The sequence below is a fragment of the Tursiops truncatus genome, chromosome 13 (assembly GCF_011762595.2).
Source record: "Tursiops truncatus isolate mTurTru1 chromosome 13, mTurTru1.mat.Y, whole genome shotgun sequence".
In the NCBI taxonomy this organism is placed as follows: domain Eukaryota; kingdom Metazoa; phylum Chordata; class Mammalia; order Artiodactyla; family Delphinidae; genus Tursiops; species Tursiops truncatus.
The window spans coordinates 87,355,702-87,378,151 of record NC_047046.1 but is presented as its reverse complement, the minus strand read 5'-3'; the positions used below and the strand labels follow the sequence as shown (position 1 = coordinate 87,378,151).

Here is a 22,450-nt window from a genome sequence, read left to right as displayed (position 1 = left end):
TTTTGGCAACTGGGGTCACTCCTGGCCTCACTCCTGGGCTCACTTGTGGTCAAGTGGACGCAGCTCGGATAATCGCTCTCACTTTCAGGAAGTTCATTGTTCGTAAATCTCAGACTCCAGTGATGATGGGAAGAGGCCACGCTATGACAAGGCGGCCAGGGACATAGGTGAGAAGTGGATGTAATCAGGAAGCTAATAGTCATCTTGCAGCGGCAACTGGACTTCTGAATTTTACATTGCTTGCATTTATTTTTTCTATTCTTAATTACAATGATTCCATTAATGAGGAGCGACCTTCGGGACATAGAATGGGATTCGTTTTGACTAAAGAGGACGTGAGCTCTGTGCACGTGTGGGAACAGCGAGCTCATGGATTTCCACTGAGTGGCGACGCAAGTGCTGCTTCCCACACGAGGGCGAGGATCACTTCGTGGACGGAGCGGCAGCAGAGACCAGCACGCAGCTCGGACACAGGGACCCCTGGTCTCCAGGGCTGTGTGGTTTCACACTGGCCCTCGGAGCTCTGCTTGCCATGCTACTTGCTGCTATGTGTGTCCTGAACTTGAGATGGATGTGTTGATCCCCGTCAGTCAGCGACCACCTTGCGGGCAGCCAGGAGGACCCTGCGGGGAGGTTCCCATGACAGAACAGGTGGTTTAGACGTGAGCTGCGTCCAAGGACTAGGAGGGTCCCTCAGCTCACACACACGGAAAAGGTGGGGCTTGACCGCTGAAGAGCACAGGAGCTCGACAGCACCAGGCCAGCCTTGCACCCCGAGCTCCCAACAGCTCAGCCCTGCACCCCGAGCTCCCGACAGCCCAGCCTTGCACCCCGAGATCCGGACAGCTTAGCCCTGCACCCTGAGATCTGGACAGCTCAGCCTTGCACCCCGAGCTCCCGACAGAGCTCAGCCTTGCACCCCGAGATCCGGACAGCTCAGCCCTGCACCCCAAGATCCGGACAGCTCAGTCCTGCACCCCGAGATCCGGACAGCTCAGCCCTGCACCCTGAGCTCCCGACAGCTCAGCCCTGCACCCTGAACTCCCGACAGCTCAGCCCTGCACCCCGAGCTCCCGACAGCTCAGCCTTGCACCCCGAGCTCCCGACAGCTCAGCCCTGCACTCTGAGGCCCTGACAGCTCAGCCCTGCATTCGAAGATCCCAGCCCAGGTACAAACAGCCAGTTACCGGTGGAGCTTGGAGAGGCCGCGGGGCAGAGGATGTGCTCCCCACGCTTTCTCGGACACACCCCTGGGGATGATCGCACTGGAGGCCGCTTCACCCAGACAGCATCGCTCCCCTCAAACGAAAGGGCCCTCCTGACTTTGTGCTGACGCTGCTTTGCCAGTTCAGGCCAGGCTGCGGTGGGCTGCCCACCCTCTCCCCGTGCCCCTGTGGCTGGCCGCCCGCCTGCCCCGCGGCTCGTGCGTCAGCAGCTGTCGTGTGCGTGATGTCACCAGGTCACTTCACCTCTAGGGACCCACACGAGGGCTCCAGACAGCTGGATTCTGCAGTTTTCTGAGCATCAGGCTTGCGCCAGGGAGTTTTGGGGCAGGGTCCAGATCCTGGAACCAAGCCCCCAAAGCACCACACGTTTCCTCTTCCCAGAAATCAAAAAAAGTCCCACGAGATTGTGTCTATTATCTGATTATCCTGAGCTGTTAGGTCATAGATGGTTATTAGGTTCTTTCTGAAATAGTCACAAAAGAGAAGAAATAAGATTATATGGCCCTTAAAAAAAAAGGCAGTATATCGTGTTACAGTGAAAAAGAGAGAGATTAGGGGCCGGAGGAGAAGTAGGAAGAAACCCACAGGAGGGGGCAGTGAGGGAGGCGCCTTGGCGGAGGCCACAGGGAGGGGACGCGGAAACGGCAGCTGTTCGTGTGTCCAAATCTGAACTGTTCGAGTTGTTCGCCCTAGGAAGGTGGGGAAGCAAGTGCTCCGACCGCAGCCACGGGCCAGGCCTGTCACGCGGGCCGAGGCCTGGCCCCCGGCTGCCCGGAGCTGAGGGTGTGTGGGGCAGGGTCGGGGCTAGAGGGGAGGGGCCTGAGGCCGGGCCGTGGCACCTCTGGTGCAGATGAGCAAATTCTCATATATTTAAAAATTAAAAAAAATTGCGCGTCTTGGATTTTGATGGCTGTACCTGCATTCCAACCGATCAGTTCAGTTGAAACAAAAATGACCTCTATTTTCTCCCGTGCAGAATTCATCCCTGGGGGTGTCTGCACACCATCCCCTGAGCCTGTGCGGTGTCTGAGGGGGTCCCTTGGCGGGGCCCGCGCTCGTGAGCCCGAGGTCCTGAAGGAGCCTCCGGTCAGGAACAGGCCCTGGCCCGCGTCGGCCGGGCTGCGCTCATGCCACTGACCTTTTATGGCACTGTGATGCAGATGTTCCGCGGGGCAGGGCGCCGGTGTCCCGGACGTCCCTCTGACTCCGCAGACCTTCCTGCAAGGCCCTCTGGATCCTTACCAGACCCAGGGGTGAGCCTGGCTGGGGAGTGGAACCTGGGGCCTTGATGTCCCCCGAGGCACCGGCCAGGCCCTTCTCGTTAGCTTCTGCTTTGTCGGGGACGGGACCTCCTGCTTCCAGGACGAGGTTCTGTGGAGGATGGTGGGACTGGGCTACGTCCAGGGGACAAGCCCATGCTGGCCGGCCCCTCTGGAGATGCCTGCTCTCCTGCCCCTTCCTTATGGCCCAAGTGTGGGGCGGAGCTGGTGCCCCGCTGGCGGCCTTTCAGGCCCCGCCCCCCCAGCGTCCCCCCCAGCTGGCCCGCCCGCCCTGCATAGCTCCACGTGACACCCAGGGTCCTTGTCCTCGGGTCCTCGTGAAAGGAGGCTTCTGGCTTTGGGTTTTCAAAGGTGCAGGACCCGAGGAGTGATGCTGGTCACCAGCGTTTCCAGGCAGAGGCCCTGCTGGGGTTTCATGAGATTGATCTCGCACCTGCGCCTCAGGTGACAGGAAACCTCAGTGCCAGCTTCTGCGTTGCCTGTCCCTGGCCGCCTGGTGAGCGCCCCCTCCAGGTCCTCTGCCCACAGACGACAGGGAAGGCCGCAAACACCCAGGGAAAAGCACAGACAGTGAGCATTACGGGAGCGGGCAGCAGGTCTCGTGGAGGGAGGTCTCTGGGCGTGGCCCTGGCCCGGCTGCGGTGTGGCCCTCGGGCAGCGGCCTGGGAAGTGTTTTGGAAGCGCGAGCAGCGTGGGTCCGCATGGTGGAGGGAAGAGCTTGGGCAGGCCTGGGCAGGTGTGTGGGCCGTGTAGGCGCCGCTGCAGCGCTCTGCCCCTTCTCGTCCAACTTGCCCTAAAGGACACGGCCATCAGGAGCCCCTCCTTTTTCTGTAAAGTCAGAAGAAGCACATCTTTGGGGAGCAACACCCACATTTTCCTAGAGACTCTTCAGGGCTGGTTCTCAGCCGAATGCACACAACACCCCTCATTTCATTAGGAATGTGATGAGGATTTTTCTCTCTTTTTCATTAAATTTGAATTTCAATTACAAACTGATCTTCCTGACAAACACTTTGTCATTTAGCTACGATACTACAACTTATGCCTTCATCAGACGCACCTGATGCAGAACGTGCGGCCTGCGAGAGCAGCTGCCCCCGAAAGAGCGTTGTCCTAACACTGAATTTATCATATCCTTTTCCCCCAAGCTTTCCTCTTAAAGAAAAACAAATACTGTTTATTGAATGACAATAGGATTAACCACATAATCATCACAGTGTCTTAAAATTGCTATTGTAGGACTTGGATTTTATTCCCACATACGATATCTTAACCATCTCTCTCTTTTAGGATGATAGTAGTCAAATACAACGTACCACCACTTGGCGGAACTAATTTGAAGATTTGAGTTAATGGCCTGTGTTTGGGCACAGAGACAGGTCCCTGGTTTCTGTTCCCATGTCCCCAGTGTCACTCTGCCATTGACAGGGTAGAGGACACGCACGCCTGCCTCTGTGGGGGGCCCTGAGGGCCCCTCCCAAGTGGGGCTCTGCTCTCCTGCCCGTAAGGTGTCGGGCACACAGTTGGTGCCCAGTGGGGTATGTGGGCTGAGCGGACGGAGGACAGACCATAGAAGGGGGGGGACCAGCATGGGGGGTCCTGGAGCCACAGAGATGAGGCCTCTTTCCAGGGACACAGCCATGTGAGGACAGAGGGGACTGGAGACGGCAGCTTGACCTTGAGGTGCAGCCTGGACGTGAGGAGGGGCCGTGGTGGAATGAGGGGGGATGGCTGGCGTGCTTGCAGCCCCGCAGTGCACCCTGGAGCCTCGAGGTAAGGGAAGGAAGCTTCTGGAATGTCCCCTGTGTGACAGCAGCCCGGGGAAACCCACTCACCTCTGTAGGTCGGGACGCTCTGGGGGTTAGTCTGCACATGAGCTCCCAGTGGATGGAGGTTCTGGACACAGACACTTAGGCCAGTAGATCACTCACGAGCCTAGCACAGCAATTAAGTGAACCGACCTAGGAGCCAGACCTCTGGCTTCAAATGCTGGCTTTGCCACGAGATACATGGCCCCGGGCAGATGGCTTAACCTCCGTGCCTCAGTTTCCCCACGTGTAAAGGGGCACAGCACAGGTCCCACTGCACAGACCCCCTGTGAGGTCTGTGGGGTTCCTATTCTTGGAATCTAGGACAGTGCCAGACACACCGAGAGCAGTGGCCTTGGCCCCTGGTTTTATTCTAGAAGGTGCGTCTACTGCAATGGCTGGGGTCACGGGATGATAAGTACCAAGGGCTGCTCCGCCCTGGTGACCCCAAGAGGGGACATCAGAGTCGAGAACACGCAGTCCCCGTTCCATCCGTTTCCCAATCCTCACGCACATGTGACTCCAAGATGGAAAGTCACGGGAAAACCTCTGAATAAAACCTGGGGACTCATCTTGGATGTGACTCGGTCCCTGGGAAGAGGCTCAGCTCTGCCCGAGCACTGCTGGAGGCCGGACCAGGCCGGGGGTGGAGGGATCTGCGGAGGAATTTGCCAGGTCTCTCGATCAAGGTTTCAGGGTTTGACCCACCACCGGTTGGCCAAACGTTTCTTTTTTCTCTTGGAAGATCAAGTTGTAGTTTTTCTCATCTGTGGTTACATTTCTAAGTAACTTAGAACTAGCTAGTACGTAGAAACGACACAAAAGCATCATTTATTTCCTGAATTAATTTCTTCTGTTGCCCTCAATGCACAGGCACTGGAGGATTTAACTGCCCGAGTCACCCCTCCTGGGGTGTCTGCTGTGGCCCCGGCCATGTGCTGTCCCGTCCTCCTGCTGGTGGGGTTCCTGTTGGTGGAACTATCTAGAGTAACCGGGCTTCACGCTTCTTCCTGGAACCCTGGCTCTGCAGCTGGAACAGAAACACAGTCCGAAGCACCAGGCAGCTGATGTCAAGCAAAAAACCCTCCACAGAATCTGACTCGCATGGCTGCAGCTGGGTGTTGATTTTCAGTCCAGGAAACGAACAAACTTTGGAAATGATAGACTCCATTCAAAATTCTTTTGCGTTGTTGCAACGCGCAGCCCTGGCTGTTCTGAAGCATCTTAGGGGCGCCTGTCCTCGTAGGGAACACACCTCCGTCTCACGGGGCTCAGTTAGCGTTGAAACTAGCGTCTCGGAGCTGAGCGTGGCTGGAGGGCACGCCCCTCTTCTCAGTCATCCTCGCGTGGAGGACGTGGCGTCAGGTGATCAGAGAGCATGATTCCAAGGTCAGAAATTTGTTGGGATGTCAGGCTGCTGAGTGATCCTGGACAAGACGTTTAACCTCGCCCAGCCTCCGTTTCTTTATTTTTAAAAGGGGCTAATAATATAAAGATTAGGAAGCTGAGTGAGTGTCCCAAAGGGTCCTGGGTACAGTGTGACTCGGGCCCTTCGGTTATGACGGACGTCGAGAAACGATGCTGTTTACTGCCTGAGCAAAGCCCCCTGCTCGTGTGCCTCTCCAAACCCTCTGCGGCCGCAGAAGGGAAGCCTGGCTGGTGTTAGTTAGCGTTTAAGTCTGTGTCGTTCAGACGGACTCCGCCCCTCGTGTATCCTCCTGGGAGCTACTGATGGCATCAAGCCTTCGGAGCAACTTACGTGTTTGGTGAGGCGAAGTTTAGATGTATTTATGTTCTCTACTCGATCAAGGCTGCTCATCTGACCCATTGGGGCAGCTCGATATTAAAAGAAGAGCGAGTAATCTTTATGGGAATCATCCCCCATAGAAAGATGAAGTCAATATTGTGGAATGCTTGGCGGGAAACATTAACAGACCATCCGGCTCTGAGACGCGAGACTCGGGGGGAAGAAATAAAAAGGAGGCCCTGGATCGTCATTGCAGCCTCGCCTAATTCTCAAGCCGGGCCAGCCAGGCCACCCGTGAGCCCATTAGGAGAACAGCTGCCCTGAGAGAGAAGCAGGGGCCGCGGTGTCTATTTATTAAATCTGGGGAGAGGCTCCATCCATCACAGCAATAGGTTTTAAGTGTTTGCTGGGCCAGGGAGAGCCCCGCAAGCACTCTTTGAAGTGTCTTTACGAAGGTAAACATCTGAGGAGTATAAATAGCTGACTCTTCCCGCCAGTGAGTAACCGTGTCAGGGGGCCGGGTGCAGGGGCCGGAGGACATCTGAGAAGGAAAGGCAATAAAGGAGCCCTTGGAACAGCAATTTGCACATTTACTGCTCTTTGATATGTTAACTAGATTTTTAAAAAATGGAATTCTTGTCTTTCGAGGTCCTGGGGCAGTGATTGCCTCAGTGAGGACCTGCTGGGCAGTGGGGGCCACGCAGCTTCTCGTTAACATGGCGACTCAGACGACCTCTTGGACGAGACGTAGTGACCGGTGGTGCCGTCCCCTCCAGGAGCCGTCGAGGGGGCCGAGCAGGGGCCTCTTCCGTCACCGTCACAAGACTGCGTGAATCTTGGGAGTTTCTTGTAAACAGGACATGTCCATTCTGAAAATCAGCAATGCTCTAGAGGACAAAAATTTAAAAACGTCATGCCATCCATACATCTTAAGACCCAATAGCTCTGGGTTTTTCAGTTTAGTGCTTTTTAACCTCCAGGAGATTGACCGATTATGTTAAAATATGTTACCATAATGGGACGCACGGTATAGTGTGTTATTTGACAGGATCTATGACAAAATCAACATCAGGCCATGCAACTCAGTGGGAAAGCCAAGTCTTCCAAAATTCAATTAGTTGGATGAGTAATAACTTTCTTCTTCACGTGTATTTAGTTGCTAAAATTTGAGCCATATCTTTGACTTCGAAAACTTACTAGCTGTCCAATGACAGATGAAAGAAGACTTTGATTTCCAAAGTATGCCGTTCCAGCTGGCGGTGATCTCCCTGGGTTCCGGGGGGGAGCAGGGTGGTGGGGAGACGGTAGGGTGACGGGAACCGTGACGATGCTACCGTGTGAGGATAGAGAGTCCACGCGGAGGTCGGTTATAGCGGCAACAGGAGCTCAACCAGCCGAGGGGGCAGCAAACACGCCGTCCAGAGGCCGAAAGAGCAGCGTCCGCTCTTGGCCTTGCCCCTTGGCTGGTCCTGGAAATGTGGGCAAATCACCTACGATCCCGTCCTTAAATAACCAGCACCTGCAGCGGGTTCTGGCCTCGCTGGCAACACCGGTCATCTCTTCCATCCCCAAACCTCCGAGGCGGGAGCTTGTGCAATGACCTCAGCCCACTTCCACCGAGCAGGCCTAGGTCGGGCCGCCTGTCTGTGAGCGCTGGGAGGCCAGCAGATCCAGGACCGTGTGGGACCCCCGGCTCAGGCAGGCAGCCGACCCCACGGGGAGAGGCCCCCCCGAGCCAACGTGCTGGAACATCCTCAGGAGCGCGAAGGACGGGGACGGGGGGCGCCGGAGCCCCCGGGGGCTCTCCTCACACAACCCCAACCCTGGGCACCGTCCCAGAGCAGCGACTCCCCAGGAAAACTTCCCAGGTCACCCCAGCCCGTGATTTTCAAACTACTGGGCTCATGACCCAGTGGTGCACGCAACCAGCATTTACATAGAAACAAAATAAAAAGCGGACGAGGATGAAACAGGTGTCGGAGCACCGGGTTCTTCAGAAAGCTTCTGCTTTTGTTTTGTACGTTGAGTGTCACCTGCAGGGACCAGGTTGGACCTCGGCCGTTCCTGCGACCCTGCCGTTCAGTGTCACTGTGGCGCTTTGTCACGATGCGACTCTCTGGGTGCTGCTACTTCACCAAGCCCCTTTCCCGCAGGGCTTGCTGGCCGTGCATAACATGCCCGTTCCACAGGAGAACCTCAGCCAGTGTTCCCACGTGGAGGAGGAAGTGGGTTGAGTGGACGTGAGCCCGGGCAGGAGCGCAGACCTCGCCGTGTCCTTGGCTGGACGGGGCCCACGCTCGCCGGCCCATCTGAAGCACTAAAGGGACTGTGATATCCAGGCCACATGGGCCGGCCAAGACCCCGGCCCCTTGGAAGGTGAGGGGCAGGGCTGGTGAGTGAGCGACCGATGCTTCCCAGCAGGGACTCTGGGTTCCAACAGCCTGGAGTCCCGGGCCGTCCCGCAGGATTCGTCCACACCCTGGGCTCGGAGTCCAGCAGAGGCCCCTCCAGTGGCCATGCCCCGCGCCCCCCAACTCAGGCCAGGACCCTTACTGCTGCATGTCTGGTGCGTGGGCTTCGCCCTGTCCCTCACGGATCGTCCCCAGAAAAGCTGTGTGTAAATCAAATTTAAACAAACCGTGCTTTGCATCTCATATTTACTAGGGAACGTACTTTTTTCTCCCTTGAAAGAAATTTGAGGTAATATTGTTTTAAAGAATAGAATCTTATTGAAGTGTAAATTGTTGTTCTTGTATTTGTTTCCTTTCGTAGTTTCTCTATGTAATACCGGATGCATATTTGAGAAGGTGTGCGGTAAATATTTTAAGTTCTCTCTCTCTCTGTACATGTTGTAAACATTTTTCACTGATAGACGTTAAGTCTCTGAGCAACAGATCGGCAGATCCCGCCCTCCTCCTTCCTTCGTTTTTCACTCTTTCCTCTTTTAATCTTATCCTGACCTTAATCTTCTGAATGTCTAGCTGGCGGCGTTCCACGGAGAACTGTAATGAATGCAGCTGAATTAACGCCTGACTCGAGCCATCACCCGGCCTCCTGGTTTCCAGGACCTGCCGTACGCCCCAGCGTGGAGCAGAGGGCCTGGCTAATCCACACCCTGACTCTTCGTGACCATTTGCGGAGACCACCACGTGTCTTGGCCTTGGAAAGAGAAGAATAAATAAGGTACATCCCTAGTCTCAAGGAGTGGATGCTTTAAAAGAGAGAGAGAAGCAGAAAGTTGCAGAAAAGCCTGGCCCACCCAGCACTAAAGATGATTGACGGGTGCAGAAAGCACAGGTGAAACCCTGGCTGGGGTTTCGGGGGCCCGGAGGGGTAGAGAGCCGCCCTGGGTCTCCAGCGGGTGCCAGCTGGCCTGTGTCCCAGGATTAGAAGCGGCTGCGACAGTTGAGGCAGCTTCGCAGAGACACGGGTGTGAGGTGCCTGGGGCTCCATGCGGTTCAGGATCGGGGGGGAAGGGGGAACGGGGGAGGGTACTGTGCAAACCCGCAGGGTCAGGTTTAGAAGGGGAGTCCGTGTGCCAGCGGGTTCTGGACAGGAGAACACCGGCTCTTCATCTTCCCGAGTATCTGTGGCTCCAAATCCCCTTCTGATCCTGAAATTTGCCTGGGTTTCTCACGAGGTCAGTGAAACAGGACTCAGGTCCGTTCTAGAGTTTTCCTTGGGACGAGTCCTCAGGTTTCTGTTTACCCGAGTCGGGGAGCAGATGGGAACAGGACTTGCCAGTATCTGTGAGCACGTCTCTGGATAACCGTGTGGGGCTGCAGGAGCTCCCCAGGTCTCGGTCTCAAATTCTGTCCTGTCTGCGTGGATGATCTGAGGCTGCTGTCGTGCTGGGCCCAGGAAACTCTGATTTTATCGCATGGCCGAAGTGACATTTTCCCAGCAGACACCTCCAGGAAAGAAGAAGATCTGGGCGGGGGGTATTTGATGGCGCTATCTCGGTTCTCATTCACCTCGTCTGTAAGGTGAGGCTGCCGGAGCGGCAGGTCCCCAGGGGCTGCGCTCACCTGTAGCCCTGCGATCATATCGGGTGTGCGTCTGGTGCATTTCCGTGCACGCGAATCTTTGGCAAATTCTTTGATGGATAGAATTCTGAGACGATTCTCCAGGTAAAGTATTTTTGTGCATACTAGGCGTGTCAGGGAGCAGAACCAGACTGATCTGAGCTCTCCGAGATCTTAGGGTTCTGACGGACCGCTCGCCTTCCCCGGGGGATGGGTGTGAGTCACAGACGCCGCGGCCACCGCGGGCGACGCTGGAAGGGGCCGCTGTGGTCTGAGCCTGCCAAGGGGAGATTGGCTCCCGGTTCCCTGCCCATCTCTGGGTCGCGGGGCTTTCGTCCACGAAGCAGCCACAGTCACTCCAGGCCCTGCGACACGGTGCGAGGCGTGGGAAAAGTGCGAGGACCCTCTGGCGCCGTGCCAGCGCAGGGCGCGCTTTAGGAGTGGCCTGTGCGGTAATAATAACAACGCAGAGGGGTTAAACGCAGCCCCGAGCGGTGCTGCCTGGTCCCCGCCCCACCTGCGAGGGTTCAAATGTGCACAGAACATTTCTCAGATCAGCGCCATCCCTCGGCTGTTTTAAGACAGCTGACTCGCCTCTGACAGATAGATGTGTGTGTGTGCATGTGTGTGCATGTGTGTATGGGCATGTATGTGAACGTGTGAGCGTGTGTATGTGCATGTGTGTTTGTGTGTGTGTATGGGCATGTATGTGTGAGTGTATTGTGTGTGTGTTTGTATATGTGTGTGCATGTGTGTACGGGCGTGCATGTGAATGTGTGCATGTGTGTGCGTGTGTATGCATGCATGTGTGTACATACATGTAGGTGAGCGTGTGCATGTGTGTTTGTGTACGTGTGCGCGCATGTGTGTTTGCGTGTGCGTACGTGAATGTGTGCATGCACACGTGCATGTGCGTGTGTTTGCGTGTACATGTGTGTCTGCATGTGCACGTGTGCGTGCACGTGCATGTATGCATGTGTTTGTGTGTGCACGCACATGCGCATGTGTATATGCATTCATGCGCATTGCGTGTGTTTACGTGTGTGCATGTGTGTACGTGCATGTATGTGAACGTGTGTGTACGTGCATGTGTGTGAATATATGAGTGTGTACGTGCCATTGGGCGGGGTTGATTCTACTGCATATTATCTGGCGTTGTGTCATATCCATTACCAAAATACTGTTATCTCAGAGGTAAGAATTTAAATAACTGAGGGTCACATCTCACAAAGACAACAGCTCCTGCAGCAGGCAGGCGGTGCCGCAGGTCCTGGGAGCTGTCGTGATGCTCTGGGGGGCGCCGTGCACATCCTGACCTACCGTTTGTAGAGCAGTGCAGGACCCTGGCCAACGTGACAGTGATGCTGTTATGGCTACTGCCTGCTGGAGTGATTTGGAGGGAGTTGGTCTTCCCACAATGACCATTTTTCATGCCCACATTCTCAGGCTGGAAAATACTGGGGACGGCAGAAAACACTTGGAGCTGAGACAAACCACTTCAAATCCTGGCACCGTGCTGAGCCTTCTGGGTGGATCCTTCCAGAGGCTCAATTCTTTAAATAGCCTTTCCATTGGAGTTTGCAGATTTGAGAAATGGCCAGTGGAGTTTTTTTTTTTTTTTGAAGTTCAAGTCTTCCTTGCCCTGAATGAATCAGATGACTCTCTAGGGAAGGATGGGGCAAAACCAACAGGTCCTTGTTCGACAGAGGAAGAGTCTGGTGTAAACGGCTAAAAGGAAACCCACGTTAGCTGAATTCCTCATTGTGGACCCCAGCTTTGTCCTCATTACTGAAGATAAGACACCCTCATTTTTGCCTTGTGAAACTAAAGAATCAAGTGGGCGGTCAAATTAAGAAGAGGCCGTGCATCCACCTGTGTGACTGCCGGGGACCCACGCGGGGACCTGCATGTCGGTTTGCAAAAACAAATTTAATCGCCAATTATGGGATTATAAAACACCTGAAAATCCTGGACCTAGAAGTTAGCTGAGCAACGTTGACCTGGGGTTTTAGTGAATTTTAAGGCTGTAATGAAATACAGGCAAAGGGGAAGTATTATTTTGAGTTTGCTTGAGCTTGCTTTGAAATTGGATGTGGACTGCAGGTTCTCTCTGTGTGTATGTATATATAATGGACACAATAGGTAATGTTATGTATATACGATGTATGTTAAGTGGTGATTATGAGTCCAGTGCAGACAGTTTGCAGTGCTTTTTGCTGCTCTTTGCGTCTGTTGGGAAGGAGAGCTGGGTGACGGTGCTCAGGGCTGCACAGCCAGGGTCCAGGGCCCCGGGGCGCCTTATTTAGCACGTACCGTGGATCCACGCCCGCGGAGCTCATGGCCGGCATCACTGCAACTCGCCCTGAGGGAGGCTCATCTAACACACGTGTTCTCAGCAGGAGCGACGTCACGGCCTTCCTGTGCTCAGAACACCCACCAGCATCACACACGGGACACTTGTAAACAGTGAAATCATCAAGAAGAAGCTTGAAAATTTGAGAAACGTGGCCCTGAATGGACCCTGAAGAGGACGTGTGTCTCCCGTGTAAGAGCTGGTGCAGGAGGCAGGCATCACCTGTTCGCTGTCAGCTGGGACGGGCACCCTGGCGTCTCTGTGTGTCTGCGAAGGACCGTGAGGCCCTGAGCGTTGATTTGAGGTGACGGCATGTTTTAGGGCGTGAGTGAATTGCAAATACGGAATCCATGATCCAAGAGGATGGGCTGTGTCTGATGTCTAGGAAGCTCCTGCGTAGGGGGAGAAGGCAAATATTTCTGTCTTCTAGGGAAAACCAAAGCACGTGTCTTGGCGAAGCTGGAGTGAGGATGAGAGTGCGGCCACGGCCACTGAAGGCGCGTGGCCTGCGTGTGAGCTCATCAGCAGTCTGGTGACACCAAAGCCTTCGTGTCTGTCTCCGCACCTTCCTGGCGATGCCGCTTCCTCCTTCTGTCCTGGCTGCTATGGCGGGATGCGGGATGCGTAGAAGCAGAAACACTTATTTCTGACCTTCCCCAATCTTGCCGGGCATTTACAATGTTCTTTTTCGTTGCACTGGCTTGTTAAAATCACCCGTGCCCCCCGGATCCTTTCTTAACTCCGCATTTCCTCAACTCTGAACATTCGGTGTGATCGTCAGTATTTTGCAGGAAGGAACAGGAAAGAAAAACATAGCTGCTCAGGTCTGTGGGCTCCACTGATCGCACGTATTTGTTTAGACGTAAGTTCCAGAGGCAGGTGTAGAGGACAGTGGGCTTACTTCTAGTTATGTCCTTGTTAATGACACAATGGATTTTCCTGTTAGTTTGTTACTATTTTTTAATTATTGGCATTAGCATTGATCTCCCAGAAAATGAATATAAAATAGGAGAAACACCCTGGCCTCATTGGCAGTATATTATTTTTCGAGGATCTAGCTCTGTGGCGTTGAATGGAACCATTTCCTCTTCGCCCACATTCAATCAGGGCTTGTCTTCTGTATCCCTGGGCAATTGCATAACTCTAATATTGACCTTAACCGAAGTCCTTTGTTTTCTACCCTAACAGCCTGAAGCATTAAAAAATGTGTGTTTACTTAATTTGTCCTGGCATGCGGTGTAATTACAGGCAGTTTGTTTTCTCTGTTGTAAAATATGGTCTGGAGCAGGAATAAAGTAATGTGGAAAATTAACATCATGATGTACTGTATCATGGAGTAACACTGAAAATGCCCGCCAGCGCTCGTCCTGGAGGGGTGCTGCTTGTGTCGTGTGCAAGAGCAGTAAGGAATAAGCGCGTCTTTCTCAACGATATATGCATGATTTTCAGCTGCAGTAAAGTTAATCTGATCTGCCTCTGAGGATAAACACCACCACGATGACGAAATCAAAGACCCCGCAGAGTCGGGTGGCGCTCTCACAGCTTCGAAGCCCTACCTCGGTGCTTGTTTTAGTGGATGAATCTCAGGGACGCCATTCTTGGCTGAGTCCCGAAGGCGGCGGACACGCCGCGGGTGTGTCCACGCTTGCGTCCCCACAGGCGTCGACGGGCGCGCCCAGATGGAAACCGGGACACAGGACAGAGCGCAGCCCCTCGGGCCGCCCCGTGGCCTCCACCCCCATCGCTGGAGGGTCTTGCCAACTCTGCAGAGCTGTCTGCTTCTCTGTCTCACCCCTCCTGCAAAACATTCTGTGATACTCTCTGTGAAGGGCACTGTATAAATAATAAATTGTATTGTATCATTTACCAAACTTCAAGTGATCACAAAAAGAAACATAATAAGCCTCTTACAATAAAGATAACAAATTCCGCAATTCGCCCAGGGGGCAAGTTAGGACAGTGTCTGTGTGGGCGCGTCGGACTATGCCTCCCTCAGCTGCTTCCACTGGAGCTCTACGTGTTGGTTTTAAACAGCTCGGGGGAGTGAAAGCCCCCCAGACACCAGTGAGTGACTCAGCATTACTTCTGAGCTGCCATCTGTTCTCCATTGGGTGACCTGCCGAAACTGGCCTTATTCTATGCACCGTGCTTTCACTTGGGCCTTCTGGGGACATTTGAGGCCTTTTGTACTTGTGTTTGCAGTGAAACCACAGTGTCAGGCTCTGCAGTGTCTCAAGTGCGTGTGCTTCTTTTGTGCAGAGGGTCCACACTCAGGAGACCCATGCCCGCTGAGAGAGGCCTCCTGTGTCCCAGGAGGGGAGCGTCTGAGCCCAGGCTGTGGACAGAACACGGTTTATCCAGCTAACCTGCCCCCCACCCAGTGGACTTATCTGCATCTTCCCCGAGAAGCTGGGTGACTACAGAGAGCAGGGGCTTTTAACAACAGTCGAGCAGCAAAAATCCTCCTGGACCCACCGGCCAGAGGTAGGAAAATCATTAGAAGAGGTCGGGCTCAGCAAATACCTTAAGAATAATTCCTCCTGTAATTCGTGACCTTTGGCAGATAGAATCGATAGCGTTAAAAAAAAAAGCGCGTCAGCCAGACGGCGCGTCCTGGCGAGCGGGAGTTCCTTGTCTTGCGATGTTTGTGTCCTGTCTGCTCCTGAGTGGCAGCCCCGTTGGTGGCGACCTCACTCCCCTTCCTCGGCGCCAGCCCGGGCCACGGGGGCAGCTGTCTCCTCTGCGGCTCACATGGTGTCCAATTCCTCCGTGACGGGACACGTGGGGGCCGCCTGAGAGGAAGCTGCCACCCGCCCCGGGACCCCGGGCAGAGGCCGCCCCCGACAGCCTCACCAGGTTGCAGGTGCTGGTCCCACATTTTGTTCCAGGTTCCCAGCAATGAGGGAGACCACAGAGAAAGAAGGGAGGGAGGGAGAGACCGCGGGCAAGTCTCACTGTAACTCTTCTACCCAAGGACCTTTTTGGAGACTTTGGAAAATGCATTAAGTTGATTTTCCCCAGACCTAGTTCCTTCCCAAGTGTGGAATGTACTCAGTTTTGGAGTCACAGCAAATGTGTCTGTTTGTTTCATACATGACCATCCCCCTCCTGCAGCTGGTACTTGGCAAACTCTAAAGCTCTTTGGTTGGGGGAAGTGCACACCTCCTAGGACCCTGGACATGTGCAGGAAACAGGTGAGGGTGGCACAGAGACCGCGGGATTTCGGGATCTGGGTGGAGCCCGCGTCAGGGTGGGGACCCATCAGCGTTGGCCTTGGAGGCTTTACTGAGCAGCCTCTCCCTGAGGACCGTGGCCCTCTGTCCACTCCGCCCTCCTCCCAGCTCCGCCCTGAGCTTGCCTTCTAGACACTGACCTTCAGATCCAGCCCTTGGCCTTCAGTCTGCTCCGCATTTCACACTGAGGATGCGCCCTGCCCCGCTGGTGCCGCTGCTCCTCTTGCGACCGTCCTCAGATCAGTTCATCTGTGCTCTGCAGGGCTTCTTGGCACCTGTGGGCCAGGTGAGCTGAGAAGAGGAAGGGCGCACCCTCCTCACCCTGGAGGTCTGGGTGATATGGGCGGACTCATCCTGGTGGGATGACCACTGTGTAGACAGGTCCATGGGGTCCTGGAGCTGGATGTACTGGGCAGTCACTAGGAAGACGCGGGGAGATGCCAGCATGAGCACAGGGTCAGAACCCGGATGCGGGCCTGGAAGCCCGGCTCTGTGGCTCCCTGGAGAGTGTGGCCCCTCTGAGCTCCAGTTCCCTGGTGTCAAGACAGACATGCCTTCTGACCTCAGGCGTGTGCGGGTATGGAAAAGCTCTTCAGGCCTGAGGGCGTCACAATGTGGGTTCGTTCACATAAGAACAGGCAGTGAGAGGACTCACCCGCTACTCCCCGAAGCGCCCATGCCCTGAGGCCTGGGGCATCTCCGAGGGCAGGGAGCTGTCTTGGCGTCCATGAGAAGGCTGTGGGGTCTGTGTGTTTCCTTCTTCTTGTCCCCAGCCCAGCCCTGATGGCTTCCTGGTGACTGGGGCCTTGGGCCGCTCCCTCCTGCCACCTGGCCCCGTGCCTGGGGTTAGGCTCGCGCCCCACGTTCCCACTCGCTGGCTCTCGGGGCTCCCGTTCCACCTCCTTATAGCCCCCGGCACCACGTCACCACCGAGACCAACTTGCTCCTGGTCTTGTCCGTCTCTGTGAGAACATTCGAGTTACTTCTGTGGTTTCCCAGTGCCTAGAACGGGGCTGGCAGCGAAGAGCAGCTCTGTGAGAATCTGTCGGATGAATGAACAAGTTCCTATGACTTCTCAGGGGAGGCGGTTGCTGGGTGATAGGACATGAGGGGGATGAGGTCACGATCAAGGTGATCTCCTTACCTGTTTCCTCAGGATGGGGCGGCGTTTGTGCTTTTGTCCTGAGGGTGGGCTGGGCGGAGGCTTGGCGCACGCCCACCTGCCCTTGGCGGCTCCTCAGGGGAGCACGTTTCTTCCTTCTGACTTGCTCTCCCGACACACGGTCCTGACCCAGTGGCCTGGGTGCATCTTCCTTGGTAACTTCTCCTGAAGGAAGTAGAGAAGCAAGGTGGGATCGGCCAGCAGGCCACCCTGGGGGCTTCTCTGAGCCTCGTGGCCTGCCTGTAGCCCAGGGTGCATTTCTGTCGTTTACAGTGAGGCTGGACGTCGTGGTGGACTGTCCCTGACACAGAGCACAGGGCCTGAGGCTGTATCAGGGCCTGAGGCTGTATCACTGCTGGTGGGCCCAGCAGACCTGCTTTCCTGGCCTCAGGTCTGAGCCGAGAGGCAGGGGCCGTGGGCTGCCCCTTGCGGTGATTTCCATCCAAATCGGTCTCAGTAGAATTTAGGCTGTAAAGCCAAGCGCACTCGTGTAGACTGGCTGGGAGTGGGTGGGGGAGGGCAGGAGAAGTCGATGAGATGTGTGGTCCTGGCGTTGCTCTGCATCACATCTCGGGTTGGGTACCATGCGCGGGGCAGAGCTCTGGGTGCTGTTGGGAAGACCACAGCTTTGGTTTGGGTGTGTTGGATTGAGGCACCGTTATCCTAGGGAGGGTAGGACAAAACTCCAGCTCTGAGTAGTGCGGCGCCTTGTCTGAGCCTGGCAGGGAGGCTGTGAGGTGCAGGAGGCCAGGCCCGGGGTGCGCGGGGGCCCCGCATGTCGAGGGGCTCCGGGCCACGAGCTCACTTCTCGGGGTGCCCGCTGGGGTCGTGATGCCAGTGCTGACCTCTGACCCCAGCAGGTGCCGGGTGAGCGGACCTCGTGGCCATGGAGGGGTTGGCGGGGCAGCGACGGCCTTGGGCAGGAGCTGGGTTTCTAATACTTGTGTTGGTGATAGAGCCTCGCAGCTTGTTGAATTCATTTTAAGAGGCATTGATATTTCCTGTACTGTAATTTACCCCAAATTAACTGAAACGTTACAGGACCTGTTTTGGGATACGCATGTGTGACTCTCGGTAACGCTAACTAGGGAGAGGTGGAGACATCGAGAGCAGACTGTCCCCTGCACCCTCCCTCGGCGCAAAGACCGACCTGATGTTCTGTGGGAGGGTTGGGCTCCTTTTTCTTCAAAGAGGTTCTCTCTCTGTCTTTGAAAAGGACCAAGGGGTGTGTTTAGCATTGAAACCATATCAAGAGTCCCGGTGAAAAGCAACCTGTAATGACACGGTATGGAATTAAAGAGTCAGCGTAGGGGATACGGGACGGGAGGGATCAACTGGGAGATTGGGATTGACATACACACGTTACTATATATAAAATAGATAACTAATAAGGACCTACCGTATAGCACAGGGAACTCTACTCAATACTCTGTAATGGCCTATATGAATGACAGATTCGCTTTGCTGTACACCTGAAACTAATACAACATTGTAAATCAGCTATACTCCAATAAAAATTTTAAAAAAGAGTCAGTGTAGCTACAATTTCTATGCTTTGATTATTTATAATTATGGAAATATTTTGGAAGAAAAATATTTTCTGAAACTTATCAACAAATCTAGTATCATCTTCACATCACTAATGCACTGCAAAAAATATCCCAGCGTAAAATGTGAAAGTGGTTTTTTTTTTCTTTTCTGTATAACTTCCAACGGCACATCTGTCACATCGTGAATGACAGGCAGCATTTGTGGTAGGAGCCAGGGGCGTAACGGTGCCTAGGCCGGACTTGCAGCCTATAAAATATTGACAGAGGACTTCAGCTTAGCAGTAACATGAAAATACCTGTAATCGAAGTAGGCCCCATTGGTTAAGTTTCATCTCATATTCATATAAATATTTCAGCGTTTCTCCCTTTTGCCACATATGATGTTAGAGGCCCAGAGACCAGCAGCATCTCTTTAACATCCTCCAATAAACTGTGTGGTCTCCATGGAGCTAGTTTTCCTTTACTGGACAGACTTGGAGGCATTTTACTTTGCAAATGTCATTTTCCTTTTGTTTCGAATAACGCAGGAAAGGCTTCGTCTCCGTTCAGCCGGTGCCTGTAGAGATGCACCCATGAGCACCTCTGTCTGGTCCAGCTGCTGGCCGTAGCTCGGGGGTGGTACGGAGCTCGCATTTCCGTCACATTTCTTGCAGGTGGAATTTGAATCATCTGGAAACAGCATTTCTGAGTGTTCGTCTGAGGGTCACTGTGCCCCGTGTTAGAAACACAAGCCGCTTCGGGGTGGGCGTCGCCACGCCGAGCCACGTCCCGGGCCCCACCGGGTGGGGTCACCGTCGTCAGCATCGTGGGAGGTCACTGGGTGGCGCCTGTTTGAAATGCGCCTGCAGGGGTCTGGGGGGCCGGGGTGAGGGCGTCAGCGATGGCCTCTCTCTCCTCCTGCTGTCCAGCGTCCAGCCTTCTACACGCCTTCAACCCCAGGCGTGTGGCCCTCTGGCCCCCGTTTCGGAAGTGACACTGTTTTGACCCTTCTCGATGGGATAAAAAGGCACTTTGTCTCTCCAGTGCTTCTGAACATGCGCCACGATGTGCTTGGTGCCGTGTTTAACGTCTCCCCTTTTAACTGAAGCTCCTGCCGGCATTTGCTGTCTGTGAGGCGAGTGAGGGACCCAGGGTGCGCGAGGGCCCGAGTCAGGGGCACCCGCGGTCTGGCTGTGTCCTGGCTCCCCCTGAATGTCCTGTTTCCATCAGCCATGGTTCCACTCCCATTTTCCCTTTTACCCCCTGGTGTGTTTGTCCCCATCTTGCAGTCAAAACGGCCGCGCCCCTCGAAGGTGGGAGCGGAAGAAATTCTGCTGCAGGGTGCGGAGTGGAGGGGAAGCAGCTCCTGCTGTGGTTCGGGGTGTCAGCAGTCAGACGTTATCTGGGGTCCTCAGCGGCCCCTTTCCTCTCCCTGCCGTGGTGTGAACCACTTTCCTTCCCGGATAAAGTACGCTGTGGCGACGTACCCTACCATCACGTTGAAGAGCCTCCCCGGAAGTCAGCGTGGCTGCAGCACGAGGTGTTCGGCTCGTTTAGTTTCTTCATTTTGAAATCATTTTAGACTTAGAGAAAAGTTGCAAAAATCATTCCCGCGTGCTCCCCGCGATGTTGCTGCTGAGCGCTACAAGGGGGCAGTAGTGAAGTGAAGACCTTAATTTCGATGCAGGACCGTCACTAACCTGCAGACCCTGCCCCACTTCACTGGCTTTCCTAAGGACGCCCTTTTCCTGGCTGGGATCAGGCCTGGGTCCCCTGCTGCATTTGGGGTCACAGCTCCCAGGCTCCCGTCTGTGGCGCGGGAGAAAGTCCTTGTCTTTCGCGCCCTCGGCACTTGTGACGAATCCCGGCAGCTGCTTTGCAGAAGGTCCCTCAGTTGGGGTTTGTCTGACGCTTCGTCCTGATTAGATTGAAGTCATGCATTTTGGGCAGGAGTGCCCAGGGTGTGGCGTCTGATTCTCAGGGCGTCGTATCGGAAGGCACGTGGTGTCTCTGTGTCTCGCTGCGGGTGAGGTAACCTTGATCTCTCGGTTAAGGTGGCGTCTGCCAGATTTCTCCACAGCAAAGTTACTATCTTTCCTTTTGTAAGAATAAATACCTTGGGGAGGGGGTGAAACTTGAAATTATACAAATATTTAGTTTCTTCTGAAACTTTTCTCACCAATTTCACATCTCATGATGGAGCTTGCCTGTGACCATCATTAATGAGGTGTTGGAATAGTGATTTCCTGTTTCTCTCACTTCTTCTATATTTATTAATTGGGTTTTTTTCCTTAAGGAAGTGACACCCCTTCCTCCCATCATTCATGGTGGGAGTTAGGAACCTTTATACTGGTCCTAATATGTATCAACACAGTTCCTGTATAAAGCTTGGCTGAAAATGTCTGTTGAAATTAAATCTTGTTACCAGGATTCATCCAGGGAATATTCACATGTCCGGCGTCATTTTATTTTCTCTTCAAGTTCACGCACTTCTTTGTGCCTTTGGAACTCAATAATGTGATTGACTGGTGTCCACTTAAAAGGACTATTCTAAGATTTTTGTCCATTTAGAACACTGTCTTGTGATTCAGAAACCAAATATTAATATAAATTTTTTGAAATAATCTTATAGCGCGTCATTATAAGTTCATATATTTAAATAGAGACATGGTGAATCTCTAGATGTAGAAAGCTAAAAAATTGTCAGTGGAATCAGCTAATTTAGAAATAATGGGGAAAAAAGAAACTCTTGGAAAAAACATCTTTACAGGCACCGTATATCTTTACCCTCAGTCTTTCAAAAGAAATGACACATGGATATTAAAGAATATTTTTGCAAGATGGGGTGAGTTGGGTGTGTGTTCTCCTGCATATAAATGTTTTACTGTCCTTTAGCAGCTGGTCTTAGCCAGGAAGCCAAGATATTTCCTGCTAAGCTTTAAATCAGCTGTTTTATTGAGCACGGAGAATATTTTATTATAATTTTGTACATAAAATATCACATTAGAAGAAGAAGATACTTTCATTCTCCATTTATTTGACTGAGAACAATTGCAAAGAACTCTAACCAGTCAGGAGGATTTGAGGTCCAGATGGGTGGCAGAGGGAGGTCTCCAGTGACCAGACTCCTCAGTCACTGGGGGAAGTTTTGGCAAGTGCACTGAAAGGTGATTTTAACAGCAGGAGAAACAGATGACAGCTAACAGCGGTAAGAAGTCAGAGGGTAGACACGCGCAGGGACCCGCCCTGGGGCAGCCCCATCCAGAGACCGGGTGATGGAGGTGCCCGGCGCAGCCTACAAGTGCCCGCTCGCTTTACTGGGGCAATGCTCAGGGCCGTCTTCTCTGCAGAGCTCCTCCCACACGGGGGTCTCTGGGGCTGTTGCACTGTGGTTGGAGTTCTGCTGTCCCTCTTCACCCCCTCTCAGGAGCACTGCCACGTAAACCCTCTGCTTCCGCATCTCAGAGCCGTGTTTCTGCGTGATAGACATAGAAAGGATTTAATTTTTTGAATATCCCAAGATGCCCCGTAAAGAACCAGTCTCCACTCGCTTACATTCTCAGTATATCGTAAACAGGCTGTAATGGTGCATTTTGCCCGAAATCATGGGGGAGAAACATCAAGGTCCATCTTTTTTAAAAAAGAGAACATCCTTTCTTGCACTTACGCGCTCGTTCTCCTTGGTGACTTTAGCTCATCTGATGCTCTTGTCAGACAGCCTCAAATGTCTCCACACTTTGAAACCCTGGCTGTCAGGATAATTAAAACTTCCTATCCTATTTTCCTGCTGCTTGGATGATTAATAGCAAATAAAGTTTCCAGAGGACCAATCCTTCAGGTTCACCAGCAGTTACCTCTGCTGCGATTCGACCCGCATGGAAGTCCTACTAATGTTTTCTGCACTCTTGTGTTAGGGGAACGGGTAATTACATTTTATGCAAAGAAAAGTTTAGCTGAAGTGTTAAGTCAATACTTCAGAGGATGTGCCCAGAGAACGTGAGGACCACGGACAGCTCCAGGGCTAGAAAAAGGGTCTGAAGACCTTGAAGGGAGGGCAAACTGAGGACCGGGGATGGAAAGAGAGTCT

At 53.6% G+C, this 22,450-nt stretch overlaps 1 long non-coding RNA gene across 3 annotated transcripts in view; it reads left to right on the top strand.

Moving 5' to 3' along the window:
* The window catches only part of LOC109550210 (uncharacterized), a 196,930-nt gene that overhangs the window by 50,289 nt on the left and 124,191 nt on the right, over positions 1-22,450 (top strand). For all 3 annotated transcript variants that reach the window (XR_012325485.1, XR_012325484.1, XR_002176598.3), the window contains exons 3-4: positions 9,043-9,244; positions 14,699-14,923. This is a non-coding gene — a long non-coding RNA (uncharacterized lncRNA). The remainder of the gene's footprint in view (positions 1-9,042; positions 9,245-14,698; positions 14,924-22,450) is intronic.